The following is a 19045-nucleotide window of genomic DNA, read 5'->3' as shown; positions in this document are numbered from 1 at the left end:
TTTTTAGCTACAAAGACAAGTTGATCATTGAACAAGGAGAAGAAGGGACACCAGAATGTGACAACAGCTGGAGACCAAGATCATATTGAAGACTCCCCATCTTCGAGCCTTATGGAGGAAGAAGAAGAAGAACATGTATCATCTTTCAAGAAGACACAAAAATAATGGCTTGACATTTCCATATCATCATGCAGTCTATGTCATCAATGTCATGTCATGTCTTGTCAAGGTATCATGTCAAGAGGATATATGCCATTATTTTCCACATCATTTTTGTATTATGTACTTTCAATATGTGAGAAATGTAATGCAAACTAGATGTCCAAGAGTCATCTATAGAACATGAAAATTCATGGAGTCAAAAGGTCATAGGGAATTAAAACAACCATGAGGGTAGTCCAAGAGTCACAAGGGAGGTGAATAGTCACCCCATTTGTTATATATACACCCTCATAGCTCATGCAAAGGACTTTTCACCTTGGATCATCCTACCATGAAATATTAGAGAGGAAGATAGTTCTTTCGAAGCAGAAAGTGGTAGCTCTAATGTTACACTATTGGAGCTAGTGATGTTCGTTTTACGGATGTATCTTGGAACTTTTGCTTAATTCTTGAAGCTCGTTGAGCTAGCACACTTTCATGCGTATGTCATAAATACTGTAAGACTATTCTTTGAATGATTATGATGTATGTTGTTTTCATCTGTACTAAGGAAATTTAACTATTTCAGTGACTTTGGTACTTATCTTGTTGAAGAGGTGTTGTATGTGTTTTAACAATCATTGCTTCTATGTGAACTATTTCGCTAGTTGATCAACAATTCATTCATATGTATATGTTCATGTGTATTTACTAGATTAGTATTATTACTCTTCTTTTAAAGGTTCACTTTTATCTCCCCTTCGGTAGAAGAACCTCAATACATTCTGCAAATGAACATTCCACAAGGCATACTCACTTGTTCATCTAAAAGTACATGTATATTACTCTCTTATGTTGACCATCGTAGCCAAGACAAATCTCTAAGAACATATGGTAGCTGAGCCTTATTTCCAGAAGAGCTCCTACACCAAATGATGTGAAGTCTAATTGGGACTTTTCATCAGGAAGACCCCCTTGCATGTTGGTAGTAGCCAACACCATCAACACAATCCTAGTCTAGGGGGGGAATCCTTGAAGTTGAAACCAAGTTAGATCATGTAGCTTAAGAAAGGAGGATTTTTCTACCTTGGCTTGTCTAAGGCAACTTAATATCCTACTTTCAAGGTAAAAGGATGTTTGTGCAAATGTGAAAATATTATCAAGTTTCATAAGGGATAACCTTAAGATATTTAATGCAAAAACTTATCCAAATGGTGCTTGGAAATGAGATGTGAATCCAACTCAATTGTTATGAAAGTATCGAATGAAATGTTGGCCCATGAACTTGCAAAAGAATGCATTATCAAGGAAATAGCAGTTGGTAAAATTTATCAACAATAAATGAGTTCCCATTCAATTATATTAGTGAAAAATGGTATTTGATGTTAACCATTGAGTGCCAAACTATTGTAATGAACGTGAATCTATTTATGCAAATGACTTAGAGCTTGTGCAAAATTCTGGCTCACATAATGAATTTGTAATGTATCTGAATTACACCATTTATAAATACTAATATCAACTAATATCAACCTGTGGTCCATATTATATGTTATCAACAATAAAACAAAGAGTGAAGGTGTTTATGTCAAACGTGAATCTATCTACACAAATGACTTGTGCAAAATAATGGATCACATAAAGCATTTGTAATGTGTTTGAAGTACACCATTTACAAATACTATTATAAGAATGTGTTATATATCATGCATTAGCAACAATAGACCAAAGGATGCCAAGGCATGGCATTCCATAAGATACAATGGGAATAAGTATTAAACGTTAATATGATGATGTTAATATGTACATGATTATGTGAATATTGTTTTGTCCAAACATAACATAACTTAGAAATACTTATGCCACTACATATTTAGAACAAAATATGAAATTCAAAGATCGTGTAATTATGATTGTGGTGAACACACAGTGTGGAGAAGCAAGTGATCTTACCTCATTCCCATTAAAGAATATTGAAGCATATATCCAAATTCCTTATAGAACACCTTAAGAACATAGGTTTCACAATCATAATATATGCATGAAGCAAATTTCATTTATATGCATTTCGGTGATTATTTCTCAAATTAGATAATTGTGTTAGTATTCAAAGTTATTTTAAGATACCACCACCTAGATAAACATAAGGGGCATATACATATTTCCCCATGACTCAAAAATATCCCCTTCACTTGATTTTTCAAGCTAAACAAATAAAGAAGAAAAAAAGGATGACCAATTTAGTGGCTCGTTACCATCATTTGAAGGTCATGTGATCTACTTTAGTAGATTTACTGTAATAGGTCATGTGATCTCCTTTAGTAGATTTACTCTAAAAAGTATTAGACAATAATAAATGAAGGAAGATATTTGTGACTTGACTTTTCAAATAAAAAACACAACTAAATATACTTTAGCATTGTTATGCAATTCGCTCTTTAAAAGTCTTGATATGTTTTTCACTTATAACCTCGATATCTTTTTTTGTTGGGAAATCACATATTATGGTAGCACCCAAAATTAATACAACAATAGATACTCATCTACCATAATGGTGACCATCGTTCAAAGAGAGGAAAGACTTAGGCATCGGTTCCCTCCTATTATAGGTTCACATTTTAACAAATGAAGTAATGCTTTGATGTAAAATCCATGTAAGTGAACTTGTAAAAGTAATGCTTGCTAGTAAGGGTTAAATTTGATGGGTGCCCCTATCTATTAGATAAAAAAAAATTACGGATTTATTTTTAGACTACCCATAGTATGATTTGTTTTATTTATTTTTACTGGTTTCATTTAATTTCTACAAATTATATTCACCAACCTGAATGTTGGAAATATTAATCCCAACCACCACTTTAAACACACTGACAAACACCATGCTTTCCCAGTCAACTTTTGCAAGTCGTGATCTGGTTTGTAGGTGGAAGGACTAAATTCTGAGCAGAAGTACATCGCTAACCATTCTGTAACACATCACAGAGTTAAAGAACTTAATGAGGGTTGGTAAATATGTATGGGTGAAACATTTACTGTGCAACCATTATTTGGAGTATGCAACCTCTGCAAGTCCATAAAATTCTCCAATTTTGTATAATCGCCATCCTGTGTCTTAAATATTTGCTTTGACATAAATTAATGAGTCAAAGTTGTATGTTTGGTTAAATATGAATGTAAAAGTCATTTGCATGGTTGAGCAAGAGAGAGGGTGAAATTTTGTGAGGAAATGAGGAGAAAATCTTGGAGAAAATATTGGTGGGAGCGTGAAAACAAAAGTTACTGTGTTTTATTGTGTGTTACTCCGCAATCCCCTGGTGAAGCGTAAATCACAATAAGCCTTTTGTGTTTTACTTGGAGAAGAAACCTCCAATTTATTATGTGTTGTGCTCTACAACAACCCCCCATTTCATACCAATTTTTATTCACAAAACTATAATATGAAATGGGTCCCTTTTTATTTTTTAATTGGTATCAACTTTGTATCATTCAAAAAAGGTCCGAAAACAAAATGAAAACATTACAAAAACCTTTTTTTTACAAACCAATAATATAAATGATTAATCTTTTATCATTGCGATAAAGCAATCGCAAGATCGCATATCGCAATGACAAAGGAGGCATAACTTAAAGGCCCATTTGGTTTTCTCCGACGCGATAACATGCAATAGGCTATCGGATATCGGCAATAATAAGTTCCCATAACAAAAGTGCCTCCCGCTCCGATGCGATGCGATCAAGTGCTTTTCGCTCCGATGCGATGCGATCACGTCCCTTTCGCCCCGATGCGATGCGATATCGCAATCGGCAATCGGGGATATACCATGCATGCTTTCTAAAGTGCCCCAGTTAATACTCCCGATGCGATGCGATGCGATATCGCTATCGGCGATCGGGAATTCCAAAAGGTGTCAATATAAAGATTTAAGTTTTCCCCCGACGCCCGATTGCGATAAAGCCAAAAGCGCAAACTTCAAAAACTGTTAAAGCAGGGATATTACGATTAATTCGTATTAAAGGCCTTATCTTTCAAACAGTGATTCACCTGCGCTCAACCGCCAAAACATCCAAGGCACGCTTAAACAAATCATTCGGCCGATAAGCGATATGATGGGCATTTAAAGGATTGGCAAGTTTTAATGGCCATTTAATGAAATAGTAAATTTAAAAAATCTTCTCATAGATTGTATCCGCGGCCACTTTAAGTTAATCCTTCATCGTGCATTGATCAATATATCTCACTCGTATTTGGTTTTCGCTACCAATTCTCTGTGTTATGCTTATTTCCACTATTGTGTAGAATTATTTCGAAATAATAGATTCAAACAGAATGGGGAAGAAGTCTAAGAAAACTGCAATCACTTCCGCTGCACCAGCCACAGGACAAGTCGTTGCTGATCCAGCAGCTAAAAATAAAGGATTGATATATGATACTACATGTTCAGGACTCGGCAAGACCACTTGGCAAAGTACCTATAATTTGATCGAGGCCCAAGAACCAAAGGTGATGGCAGTACAAGCTACAGTAGGTTCCATTCGAAAATCTGATAGTACTTTAAAAGACTTGGCCGACTCTTTCCTTCATCGGATAGCAGCTCGGGAACAAATTCTCCCATATACGGATGTAGTGAAGTGGGCAATTGAGGAAATCCCAATCACAGACAGAACCTTCTGCACCAGAGATGGGAGAATCTTCGGTTCATTCAAGGCTAATGATTTGAGGCAAATGTATCATTTGCCTGAGCCAGAGAAAAAGTACAACAAGGCATTTCTGGAGAAATTCTGAAATGAGAACGAAACTGAATCCGAACCCATTCGGGAGTGGAGGCAAAATCCGGCGAAACATAAGCATGAAACTTCCGGTAAGTACTCTGTTGATTCTCTATGTTCTCCGTATTGTTATGCTGGGATAATGATGTGTAGATTGTGGGGGTTGCACGATTCCGCTAATTTCACCATTGAAATGGTTCCCTTGATGGAAGCGGCGTGTAATAGTGAGATAATGGATTGGGCAACCATACTGTCAGATAAGCTAGCGACAACAGTTCTTAATTTTAGAACTAAAACTTCCGTCTCCGAAAGGCTTATACCCCCATTCTACTACAGTGCTTATATACTAGATACCCTGTGTTTTAATTCTGAGTTTCCTGTACTCGGCTGGAGGTGGACTACACAAGACCCCACGCCAATTCACATATACCATCAGAAATTGTGGAAGACTTCCTATAAGCACCATTTATACCAAGTTTGCAACGGCTTCATGTTACCCATTCATTATTCTATTTTTAATAAACCTGCTGCCAAAATTTCCTACCAAGCAGGGATTGATTTGACATCAATAGGAAGATGGTTTGGAGAGGAGAAATTTACTTATATAAGAATTTTTGGTAGCCAAGCCGAACCTCATGTCCTTCCTTTGTACATACCTGATAAACTGCTGGCAAGAGAGATAGCCTATCAGATTATTGCCGAAGGAGTTACACAAACTTTGAAGAAAAATAAGAAGCAGGTCTGGCCCTCTTTTCCTCTGAGATGTGGTGTCTACACTTTGCATGATTTCAAACATGCAGAAAAAGAAGCTACAAAGATGAAGTCATTAACTCTAGCGACTCTCCCTAATAGGCGATTTGATCCCAACAAAGTCGCCTATAATGCACTCGAACAGGCCAAATTGACAAAGTTTGATCATATAGAAGATAAGTTTGATGACCTGTTCTCCTCAGCTGAATCAATGTATCAAGTTAGATCGCTGGCCATAATGGAATACAAAGATGAAGGGTTAGTTGAATTCAACAGACTTAGAGAACAGAGGTTGCAAACTCTGCCTCTAGATCTGTTGGCGACAACCCCAGCAACAGGACCAAGCGAGCCTGAACAGCAACATCCTAAGGAACCTCCAGTTACAACAGAAGAATAGGAGAAAGTGCAAGAGAAAACCCAGACTAAAGAGCAGGAACAGAGCAACATAGAGGTAAATGTAGATACTCAAATTGATCCCAAATTTCTCCAGGAATGGCAGCAATTTGATTCAATTATCAGTAGTAATGAATGTTCAAAGGACACCGAAACTTCAAAACAGACAGATACACAGGAGACCACTTCAAAATAGGTTCCAAGTGGAACCAGTGGCCTACCCAGTTCGAAGGAAGTAGAAATAATCCCAAAGGATCCCTCCGATCAAATTATCTTGCAGATAGAAGAAATTCCTCCCTTGGATGTCTTCTATAGCCCGAGACACAAAGCTGTGGTAAAACGACAGAGGAAGAGGAGAAGGACTGATCAAACTTCCCTATTCCCAGAACAAACGGTCACGGGCAATGTGGTTTGGAAGGAGGAATTTGACCCCTCTGATGACCTAACAAAACTATCACAATATGCTGGAGCCTATTCGGCAGCAACAATAGATAAGGCATCAGAGGTGAGTCTTTTATTAAAAACAAAAGACCAGGAGATCTTTTTATTTCAAGCACAACTAACAGAAGCACAACAGAAGGCAGAGCAGGTAGAACGGCAATTGTTGACACAACAGCAAATAAATAATCAATTAACTCAACAATTGCAGGAAGAGAAATAGAGAATTGATCACAGCGCAGTCCAGAAGCAGAAAGAGTTGTCTGAGGCATTGGCACAACTAAGGGCAGCAAATGAACAAATGCTGAAGTTAAAAGATGAGCAGATTGCTCAACTATCAGCCCAGCTAGAGAAGACAAAGGATCTTCCACAGATAGCCAAATTCAAATTGGAAGCATTACAGATAAATAAGGCATTAATAACACAGATCAAGCTTTTATGCCAACAAATCGCCCAGGCGGAACCATTATGCGATTTAACGACATCAATAAGTAAACAATCAGAAAAAGCTAGAACAGTCTTGGATCAAGCTGATGAAACATTAACTGAGCTTCTTGAGTGGCAAGATACCAATCAGGGATAGGCAGCAAATTTACCAAGGATTTTAGAATCACATAAAGAAATATTATTTACAGAATGGCAGTCCCAGTTGATGAAAGCAGAGAGGGCAATTTCAAGATGCAAATCAACCACAAGTAATTTGGTTGAATTGGTTAATAATACTCTCTACTTGTCTAACATGATTTCCCAATGCACTCCAGGTAAATTGACAGCGGCGAAAACATTGGAGCAGTCATGTTATCCGGATCTGGAGAAAAATGGGAGATTAATTGCTGGAATTAACAGTTTAACATGGGATGCCTATTGGTTCTTCTTGGTAAAACCGCATAGTCAAAGAGTCACCCTCAAATGCCTTACAGATGCAATCGGGTATATTATTCCCGATATTTAGGATGCCACATATTCCGCCCAGCTCAACTCCCGCCTCAACAGACCTCCTGAAGTGGAGCCAATTCTTGCGATAAGTTAGCTCAAGTTTAAAGGCAAACAGCCTACATGATGATTCATGTCGTCGACTGCCAGATCACTGAGAAGGAGATATTCAAGATCATTTGATACCAATTAAGTAGGATTTCAGTTTCATAGATAGTTAGCTTAATTTAGTATTTATAGACCCTTTCATTGTTTTGGAAAGGGTCGTAAACTTTTGTACTTGACTCAAAGCCTGAAGTTGCACTACTGTACTTCAGGCATATTCTTTTATAAAACTGGACCAATTATTCTAATTTTGGCAAGGAAGCTTTTATGCAAATGTGCACTACTGTCTTTGTTTGAAAGTATTTCTGCATTGAAAGAAGAATCTCAAATAGCGATTGATATCAGGAGTGACTAGCAGCTCATATGGTACTATTATCTATGTCTGAATTCATTCCTTTTATATGAATTGTCGTTTGATCGCCTTTGCTATTATCGAATATATGTATGTGTTTTAACAAGCATTTCTTTATTTCCTCCACTATTGGATGTTTATGGTAATGCTTTTCTTTTAATCATATATGTATTGATGATATAAATGATAAGTGTAGCAATATTGCATTAATCACTTTGTTTAACTATTTAAGCAGAGTAATCCTTAAATCAATAAATGTCCATGTTTATAGATGGAGTCATCTATATGCCTATCAATAAACATAGATCATCAAGCGCTATACTTCAAAGTACAATAGTTCCCGGGATTAGTAGTAGTTCTTTTATTTTGCTGATAGATTAAGTTATTCGCCTATCATTAGATTAGACAATCAATCATTCATCCATCCTGTTTATTCATTACTGGGAAACTGGTCCCATTATCCCCAGTCGGAGCCACCATTCCAAATGGAAAAGGAGCTGTATTAAGGTCCGGACCGGGTGGTTATCCCCCAATGTTGATACAATGATTTTCGGGGCATCAACATTATGCTAATGTATTTTCCTATGTTTTGAAATATAATCAAAAGTACGTTATGTTGTGGTGTGGTCTTAAACCTTCATGAGTAGATTTACTGCAACCATTTGCTTTTACTCAGTTTTTTTCTATTGTGAGTTCTATGTTTTAATTAAGCCTATGTGTAGTTGTGATTTCCTTACCGCAACATAAGATTTGCCTTGCCGTAACTAATTTCTAAGCCAAACTCCTCTCCTATTCCCCTGTAAAAATTTTGAACATGGTATCAGAGCAGTTTAAACTTTGTTAGTGTAGAAACAAGTGTTTTTTCACTAGCAATTAAAAAAAAAATTGAGGGCAGATTGATTTTTTTTCCTTTGAAGTGTATTTGCGAGCAAGTAGAAAGTCTTTTTAGACTAAGAAAATGGAAACATCAAGCACAAGCTTAACTAATCCTCAGATACCTCAGTTTAATGGAAAAAATCATGATTATTGGGCTATTACAATGAAGGCCCTGTTTTCTTCTCAAGACATTTGGGATTTGGTAGAGAATGGTTTTCAAGAACCAACAGATGCAACATCATACAATGCCTTATCTGAAGCATAAAGGGATTTATTGAGGGACAACAGGAAGAAGGATGAAAAATCACTCTTCTACATTTTTCAAGCAGTTCATGAAAGTATTTTCCTAAGGGTTGCAGCAACAACGCAGCCTAAGAAAGCATGGGACACCCTCCAGACATCCTACCAAGGCATGGAAAAATTCAAAACAACAAAACTACAAATGTTGAGAAGAGACTTTGAAACGCTTTGTATGAAAGAGTCTAAAAATGTAGACTCGTTTTTCACACATGTAATTGGATTGGTTACTCAAATCAGGTCTCATGGTGAGACACTTGAGGAAAGGAGAATAGTTGAGAAATTTTTGAGAAGTTTGCCAGCAAGGTTTAATGCCATTGTTGCAGCCATAGAAGAGACAAAAGATGTCTCACAATTCTCAGTGGATGAGATTCATGCATCATTGATTTCTCATGAACATAGACTGAATAGAGCAACAGGCTCCTCATTGGAGCATGAATTCAAGACACAAGTTTCATTTGGTCAAGGTAGAGGAAGATGAAGATAATATGCTAGAGGAAGAGGAAGAAGCCCACACAGAGGTGGAAGAAACAACCCTTCAAGCTCAAGTGGAAAAGGCAGCAATTAAAATCCAAGTCAAGGCCCAAGCCAAAAGCAAGCACAAGATCATAGGTATGATAAATCTCAAGTCCAATGTCATTACTGTAAGAAGTATGGTCATTATGCAAATGAATGTAGAAAGAGACAATATGAAATTAGTAACAAACCAAGTGTAAATTTCACAAAAGAAAATCAGTACCATGATAGCATGTTTTTAGCTTCTAATGTAGCACAAGAAAAACAAAGTGATATATGGTATCTAGATTCAGGGTGTAGCAATCACATGTTAGGGAACATAGAAATGTTTTTCAATCTAGATGAAAGTGTGAAATCTGAAGTGACATTAGGGATTGATAGAAAAGTCTTTATCATGGGAAAAGGAAGAGTTAATATCCTAACAAAGAAGGGAGAGAAGAAGTGCATCTCAAATGTCTACTTTGTCCCCGGTTTGAAGCATAACCTCATAAGCATTGGACAACTCATGCAAAAGGGCTACGTCGTCTTTTTCAAGAATGATGAGTGCACAATTTTGGATATGCCTCTAAGCAGATAGCTGATTGCAAAGGTTCATATGACAAACAATAGAAATTTGCCTCTATAGATAAGATCAGATTTGAAATAAGAAGGTGCACAAGCACAACTATCAATGAACTCACAAGGGGATGGAAGAAAAGATGCAGTTGTCACACAAATAAACTTTCAAGCAGAGGTCAAAGATGAAAATTGGTTATGGAATTTGAGATTTGGACATCTCAACTTTGGAGGTTTGAATTTGTTACATAGGAAAGGTATGGTGAAGGGGTTTTTGCTCAAACAAAAATTGAACAACCTATGTGAAGGATGTATCTTGGGCAAGCAACATAGAGAGACATTTCCAGTAGGAAAGTTAGTAAGGGAAAATGCACCTTTGGTGATTGTCCACTCATATTTATGTGGACCAATGCAAACTTCATCAATTGGTGGCAACCACTATTTATTGACCTTCATAGATGACTACACAAGGAAGACATGAGTTTATCTCCTAAAATAGAAAAGTGAAGTGTTTGAGCGCTTTCGCCAATACAAGGCTCTTGTTGAGAATAAAAGTGGACACTACATCAAAGTTTTGAGGACTAATAGAGGTGGCGAATATATCTCAAATGATTTCCTTCGATTTTGCAAGGAGCATGGAATTCACAAGCAATTTACAACAAGGTATACACCTCAGCAAAATGGTGTAGTGAAAAGGAAGAATAGGACCATTATGGAAATGACAAGGAGTATGTTGAAGGAAAATAATTTTCCAAATGATTATTGGGTTGAAGTTGTCGCTTGTGCAACATATATCATTAATAGGTGTCCAACCAAAAGTGTCAGGGATGTGGTTCCTGAAGAGGCATGGAGTGGAAGAAAGCATAGTATCACTCACATGAGAGTCTTTGGATGTGTGGCATATGCACATGTCCCGGATGAGTTGAGGAAGAAGTTGGATAGCAAGGAAGGAAAATGCATATTTGTTTGATACAGTGATGAATCCAAAGCATACAAGCTCTACGATCCATCAACCAAAAAAGTCATAATCAGCTGATATGTGCAGTTCATAAAAGAGGAAGCATGGAATGGAAGTTTAGAGAAGACAACCAATGTGAAAGCATGTATACCACATGAGGAAAAAGAGGAACTGACAGCAACAAGAAATTCCTCAATAGTGACTCCCTCTACCCCTATTCAAGCGCAACAAACCAGACAACAAGTAACACCGTCAACAAATAATAGGACAATATCGTGCAGTTAAGCAAGTGCTTCTCCAAGGATGCTGCAAAGCGCAACATGAAGTGACATGTCAAGCCCATCTTCAACAAGCATAAGAAGACCAAAATTCAGAAATTTAAATGAAATTTATGAACAAGATGAAGTTGATAGTAGCGTTGGTCTAAATTCCTTATTTGCATTGTTTTTTCATGTAGATGACCCAATCCATTTTGAGGATGCAGTAAAAGAAGAAAAATGGGTTGCAACAATGGAGGAAGAAATAGAAGCAATAGAAAAGAATGACACATGAGAGTTAGTGAACCTTCCGCAAGGAAAATAAGTCATTAGAGTGAAGTGGGTCTATAATACCAAGAGCAATGTCGACAGTAAGATTGAAAGGCATAAAGCAAGGCTAGTTGTCAAAGGAAACACGCAACAACATGAAAGAGATTATGAAGAGACATTTGCGCCAGTCGCAAGTATGGAGACAGTGCGTATAGTTGTGGCGATTGCCGCACAATATAAATGGAAAGTGTATCAAATGGACATAAAAATAGTGTTTGTGAATGGAATACTGAAAGAGGAAGTGTATGTTGCACAACCACCTAGTTATGAGGTAGAATGCCAAGAAGACAAAGTGTATCGGTTGAGGAAAGCTCTTTATGGGCTAAAGCAAGCACCACGTGCATGGTATAGCAGGATAGATGCTTACTTGTTGGACAATGGTTTCAACAAATGTGACAGTGAGCCTACTCTCTACATCAAAGAGAGTGATGGTAAGATTCTTATTGTTGTCTTATATGTAGATGATTTAATCTTTACAGGTAGTGATGATTTCCTCATCACTGATTTCAAGGAAGTCATGAAGACTGAATTTGAAATCACTGACTTGGGGTTGTTAAGCATAGAAGTGAAGAAAACAGAAAATGGCATTTTTATCTCTCAAGCAAAGTATGTAGTAGACATTTTGGAGAGGTTTAATATGCAGAATAGCAAGCGCGCACCGACTCCAACTGTCATGGGGTTGAATTTGAGCAAAGAAGATTGCAACAGCAATGTCAATCTGACATTATACAAAATCATGATAGACAGCTTGATGTATTTGACCACCATTAGGCTGGATATAATGTATGTAGTGAGTTTGGTGTCGAGGTTCTTGGAGACACCCAAGGAAACACATTGGAAAGCAGCGAAAAAGATTCTAAGGTATGTCAATGGGACAAAATAGTGTGGTATTTTGTACACCGCAACAAATGATTTCAGGCTAGTTGGTTACGCTGACAGTGATTGGGCAAGAAGTGTCGATGATAGAAAATGTACGCTAAGATATGTTTTTCATTTGAGTTCTAGAAAAATTTCATGGGCCTCCAAGAAGCAGCCAATTGTGTCACTTTCAATAGTAGAAGTTGAATATGTCGCCGCAAAAGTAGCAACGTGTCAGGTAGTTTGGATGAGAAGGATGTTGAGGGATCTTCACCACGACCAAGAGGGAATGACACCTATTTTCTGCAACAATACTTCAACAATTGCATTGTCAAAAAATTCTGTTTTTCAAAAGAGGACCAAGCACATTGATGCTAAATATCATTTTATTAGAGAGTTGATTAACAATGGTGAAATTGTGTTGCAGCACTGCACGTCACAGGAACAATTTACTGATATTTTCACAAAACCGTTGGCACGTGAAAGTTTTGTTTGTCTCAAAGACTGTTTGGGAATTTTCAATGGTGGAAGTTACGATTAAGGGGGAGCGTTGGAAATATTAATTCAAACCATTGCTTTAAACACACTGACAAACACCATGCTTTCCTAGTCAACTTTTGCAGGTTACGATTTGGTTTGCAGGCAGAAGGACAAAAGTCTTAGCAGAAGTACATCGATGACCATTCTGCAACACATCACAAAGTTAAAGAACTTAATTAGGGTTGGTAAATATGTATGGGTGAAACATTTACTGTGCAACTGTTAGTTGCAGTCCGCAACCTCTGCAAGTCTAGAAAATTCTCCAATTTTTTATAATCGTCTATCTCGTGTCTTAAATATTTGCTCTGACATAAATTAATGAGTCAAAGTTGTAGGTTTGGTTAAATATGAATGTAAAATTCATTTACATGGTTGAGAGTGAAAGAGGGCGAAATTATGTGAGGCAGTGAGGAGAAAATCGTGGAGAAAATATTGGTGGGCGCGTGAAAACAACATTTGTTGTCTTTTACTGTGTGTTACTCCGCAACCCCCTGGTGAAGCGTAAATCACAGTAAGTCTTTTGTGTTTTACATGGAGCAGCAACCTCCAATTTATTATGCGAATGTATTTTCCTATGTTTTGAAATATAATCATAAGTATGTTATGTTGCGGTGTGGTCTTAAACCTTCATGAATAGATTTACCGCAACCATTTATTTTTACTTTGCTTTTCTCTGTCATGAGTTTTGTGTTTTAATTAAGCATCTATGTAGTTTCAATTTCCTTGCCGCAACATAATATTTTCCTTTCTGCAACTAATTCTAAACCAGACTCCTCTGTGTTTTAATTAAGCCTCTTTATAGTTGCAACTGCCTTTCCATAACCGATTTCTGACCTAGACTCCTCTCCTCTGTCCGTGTAAAATTTTCTAACACCAAATCCATCTTTTAACTCCTATCAAATCCCACAATGATAAAAGTAAGAACACTATAAATTCAGTTTCATGGTGGTTGGTGGATTTTCTTTCATTCGAGAAAGATGCTCAGAGCGCTATCATCATGACTCATAAGTATATTCACATTGATTAAATGACCGTCGAGCTCTAAGACTGCTTTGCTTCTCGACATGTTGGGTGAAAAGAATTATGTTATGTCGCAAATCTTTGTCATACGTGAATTTTAAGTTTATGTATATGTACATATAATATATAGTTGCTTGTGTTTCAAGTTTTTTCAAGCTTTATTATTTATAATATATAATTTTTTGTGTTTTGTATATATATAAGGAAAGATAGCCACAAGAGAGTAAAATAGTTTAGCCATTATAGCAACTCCAATTTTGTTGGTAAATAGTAAATATAGTAAGTATACAATTTTTGTTTGAAATAGTAACTAGAAATTTCCAAAAAAAGGTGCACAAAGAGGCCGATAAGATTGTTAAATTGGAATTGTTGAATTGGAAAAGTTGTATTTTGATTTGAAATAATAATTGTTGTAATAGATTTAGGTTGTTTAGCATGTTTGTGTTAATTTGGTAATACATAGGATTGTTAAATTGGAATTGTTGAATTGGAAAAGTTGTACTTTGATTTGAAATAATAATTGTTGTATTAGATTTAGGTTGTTTAGCATGTTTGTGTTAAGTTGGTAATACATAGGTTTTACATAGGGTTCACTTCTTGGAGCCCAAGCCCAAACTATATAAAACACTTTTGAAGAGTAATTTAATGATGCTTTCGGTGAAGGATAGAAATAGTGTCAATTATCATAGGTACCCTTATGTCTATAATTTTCCTCCTAACCTAACCTTTTTGTTTGCAGTCTTCTTGAACTTTTAAGATATTTCCTCGTATTAGAAACCTTTGCTTTCTTGTCTTCTCTTTGTTCTCTAAACTTTGGAAATAGGCTTATCTTTCTCTCATCGTTTTGGAAGAAGAAGACTTTGTGTTGGAGACCTTTAGTGGCCTAGGGTCAAGGATCTAGAGAACAGTTTTGAGTAGCACCTTTAACTAAAGCTAGGTATCTTAAAAGCTTGTATTGCTATCATTTTTTATAATAAGGCACTCATTCATTTTTGTTCCAATCATTTTCATAATATAATTTATGATCATGAATTTTCATATAACAAACATATCTCGGTTATCTTTGAACTAAAAACAATTTTCAAATATATAATCCGAAAATGTGAAACCTCACCTTGAAACTAATTAAACCATAAATATATTATACATAACCAAAAAAAAACCTTAAATATATCATACATAACGAAAAACATGGCATAGGCACATTTTTTAATTATTTGAAGCTATACAGATAACCTTAAACCTTTGTTGAAGGGTTGAACAATTAGAAACCGCTTTTGTACACACATTTTTTAAATTGTTTAATAGTAACAAACAAAAACCCTATATACCCTTGTTAAAGGGCTTCAATTGGAAACTCCTCTTGTATACACATTTTTTAAATTGTTAAACAAAAACCCTATATACCCTTGCTAAAGGGTTTCAAATGGAAACTTCTCTTGTAAAAACATTTTTAAATTGTTTAAAGCTAACAAATGAAAACCTTATATAGGTAACATTGCACTGAATAGAATCACTTGAAAGTTTCTCTATATTAGTCTCTCAATCTAATTTTGCACTATAATATGTAGTATATCACATTACATGGAGGTTTAAACAATCTCAATACTGGTGAGATCCATTATTTGAATGTCCAAAGCATGAGATGAAGAAAAAGGTGTGTCAACAGAGAAAGGGAATGGGAATAGAGGAGTGGTAATATGAAAAATCCCCAATAAAAATATTATCTTTAACTTTTATTGGTTGAACTCAAAATTATAAAATTAAATCATATGTTTATGCCCACTATATATAAAATACAACTTCAAAGATTTTACACGAATTATGCTTAATGAAAATTTCTATATTTTTCTTTAATTATTTAATAATATTATTATTTATATTTTATTAAGATAGAAAATTTAATAATATTTAATAATATTATAATATATTTTTAATTTTTAATAATTTTAATAAAAATACTTATTTTTCTAAATCAACATTACTTTAAATATAAATATTTAATAATTTATTATTTTTAAAAATATTAATCTAATAAATAATAAAATTAATATATTAAAATTTAATAAAAACAATTAAATTTTGGATAAAATGATATAATATAAATTAAAAAAGATGACCATTATGAAATGCAGAAACCCATCTCCATGTTGTTCCGTGTATAAAATTATACAACAAATTTGTTTGAAATAAAAATTCGCTAGGATATTTAACTTTTAATAAGAATTAAAATTGCAAAAAGTAAAATGATATATATCTTTGGAAAATATACTAAATACGGAAATGTCAATCACTATTTTCCTCCTCCTCTGCATCACGATTTTCCTCGGAAGGGTCGCCAAAAGTGACAAGCTCTTGGTGTTAATAGTGAAATCGAAAAATAAAGTTATGGTGTTAATAATGAAATCGAAAAATAAAGTTATAGAGGCAACAACTAAGTTACCGATAATATAGAAAATCAATTTTGATCTATTACCATGTCGTTTGAAATTCCACTACCCATCAATATGAATCAATCCAAGATATTATGGGGAAGTTGTCTTTTTTAATAGGAATCTCAACATTTTGAGACTATTATGTTGAATCCTAAAGCTAATCTTTTGTCTAATGACTTCATTGCCTTAATCATACATTGGATACCATCAAATTATTGATTCTACCTAATTTGAATTAGTTCTATGTGATATTGAGAAGTCACAATTTTTTTAAAACATTACAACATTTTGAATCTATTCTACTAAATCCTGATGTAATCACTTTGTTTACTTTTGCTATCAATTTCCTATTAATACACCATAATTTCTTCATTCGTACTTGATCATGAAGCTATCCCTCATAAATATCATGAATGCCAAGGTTGACTAATAAATATTAAGAGCATTGCATAAAACATAGACTAATTAATTATTGGACAAGTTGATATTGGAAAGTTGTAGTCCTTTATGATATTTCCTTTAAACTAATCACCTATGTCTCAATAATTTTTGTTTCCTTACTTTCTTATGTAAATCAAGTTAACTATGTTGCATGGGTACATCTAGGTGTGAGTATGGATATATTAAGGACTATAACATTTCAATGTATGGGGATATGTTGATTTTCCTTCTAAAAAGGATGTCATTACGATGTGAGTAGGCTTGTGTGTCAGGGGGCGAGGTGGGGTGGGTGTCAGTGTAAGACTACCTGTGCAACTATGCATATTAATATTCTTCTTTAGTTATTTCTCATGTTTAGGAATGTCAAGCACTATATTGGATAAGAATACAAAGAACTCTAGAGCTATATAACATGCCACTTTTGTATTTACTATCCAACCATGATAATATAGTAAGGGATATAGAAGAGGCAAACATTAAAAAAATGTCAATTAGAAACACATTGATTGGATTTTCTTTTGAAACTAATGAACGACAAAAGGCCTTGTTGTAAAAAACACTTAACATGTATCACAAAATCTTAGAGAACCTGCCAATAAGGAGAAATAATCATTTTTGGAATGTTGATTTCATAAAGGGAAGACAATAGATATACAATAATCTCTTCAAAAAACCCTAATACAATCATCAAACTAGCATATTTATAGCAACCCTTAATATGGTTCACAAGAAAGATGTTGACATGCCATAATTTTTTCCAAGAATAATTAACAACATATATAGAGTGGAGTAACACATGTAGATCAAATAGTTAGAGAAGCAGGAAACATCCCTCACCTTACCCCTATTCTTGTAATTTAAAATTATAAGCTAAAAGGCCAACAGGAAGGCTAAAGCCAGCTAAGGTAACATGTAGTAAAAACACATAATTAAATGTTTAATTATTGATAATTAAAGGAAGGATTTCCTTATGGATCCATTGCCCGGGAATCTTGTTTGTGTGCCTCAAAAGTGATGAACTTGGTCAAATTAAATCCCCAAGACATAGGTTGTAGGTCAATCGAACCTCCTAATAGGAATGTGGTGAGATACAACTAAGGGAATATTTTATTGGTTACTATAGAATTCACAAGATTCTAATGGGGCAGTGAGGGGCACATGATAGTGTCCATTTCCCTCACAGATCTAAGAGACAATGAAAGAAGGAGGGTGGTGTTGAATTCCATGTGTAGATAAAAGAGCCAAATAAGTGCTTTCTCATATACATGAAGGGACATAGAGGAATACATATATATGCACAACATAATAAAAATGAAGGTCGTTCACTTGTTGGATCTATCTAATTTTTTCCATCCAGGAATTGTTATGACTATGTTCTTTGATTAGTCACTAGTAATGTGTGGGGTTTGGCCTTCTTTCTCTTAGTCATCATTGTGCATGCATTCTCTTTATCTCTCTTTCTACTGGAGGTAAGAGAATGTTCAAAGCTGAGCATGGAACTGTGGAGCAAAGAATGCAAAAGAAAGAGAAATTCTAGAACTAAGTGGTGAGCCCTATGTTTGATTTGAGCTATTGAGAAATTGGGTGAAGCCTTGTGAATTAGCTTAGAGAAGAGTGGGTCACTATGGTGTTTGTTATTTGAGAGTAGTTGATAAACCACCTAGACAGTGTAATCCATCTCTAAGTGTTTATCAAGCTTTGGTGTGGATTTCCACTTAATAAGCATCCCCTCAGACTTTGGATCCAACTCGAGGGTAGCCAACTATACGAGGGCTTCACTCAATAATCCTCTGATATATCGTGTGCATTCATGGCATACTAAACAATACCCTCAATTTGACTATGTACTGGAAAATATCTCTAAAAATCACATTATTTAACTCCCTATCAATACGAACCCAATACACCTTCCTAATTTAAAAAACCCCTACTTTCACTAGATATTGTAGGTATCCATTTTTTCATTAACATTTTTTATATCCCTTTATATTTTTTCATTAACTTTACATTAGTTTCGTTTAGTGATCAAGTATAAGAATGGAAACACAAAAAATTTAGTCAACATTCTTTCAAGGCCACCCAT

The sequence above is a fragment of the Pinus tabuliformis genome, chromosome 6, assembly GCF_031772625.1.
Source record: "Pinus tabuliformis cultivar Carrire ecotype Pingquan chromosome 6, CPIR1, whole genome shotgun sequence".
NCBI lineage: Eukaryota > Viridiplantae > Streptophyta > Pinopsida > Pinales > Pinaceae > Pinus > Pinus tabuliformis.
This window is presented reverse-complemented; position numbering follows the sequence as displayed.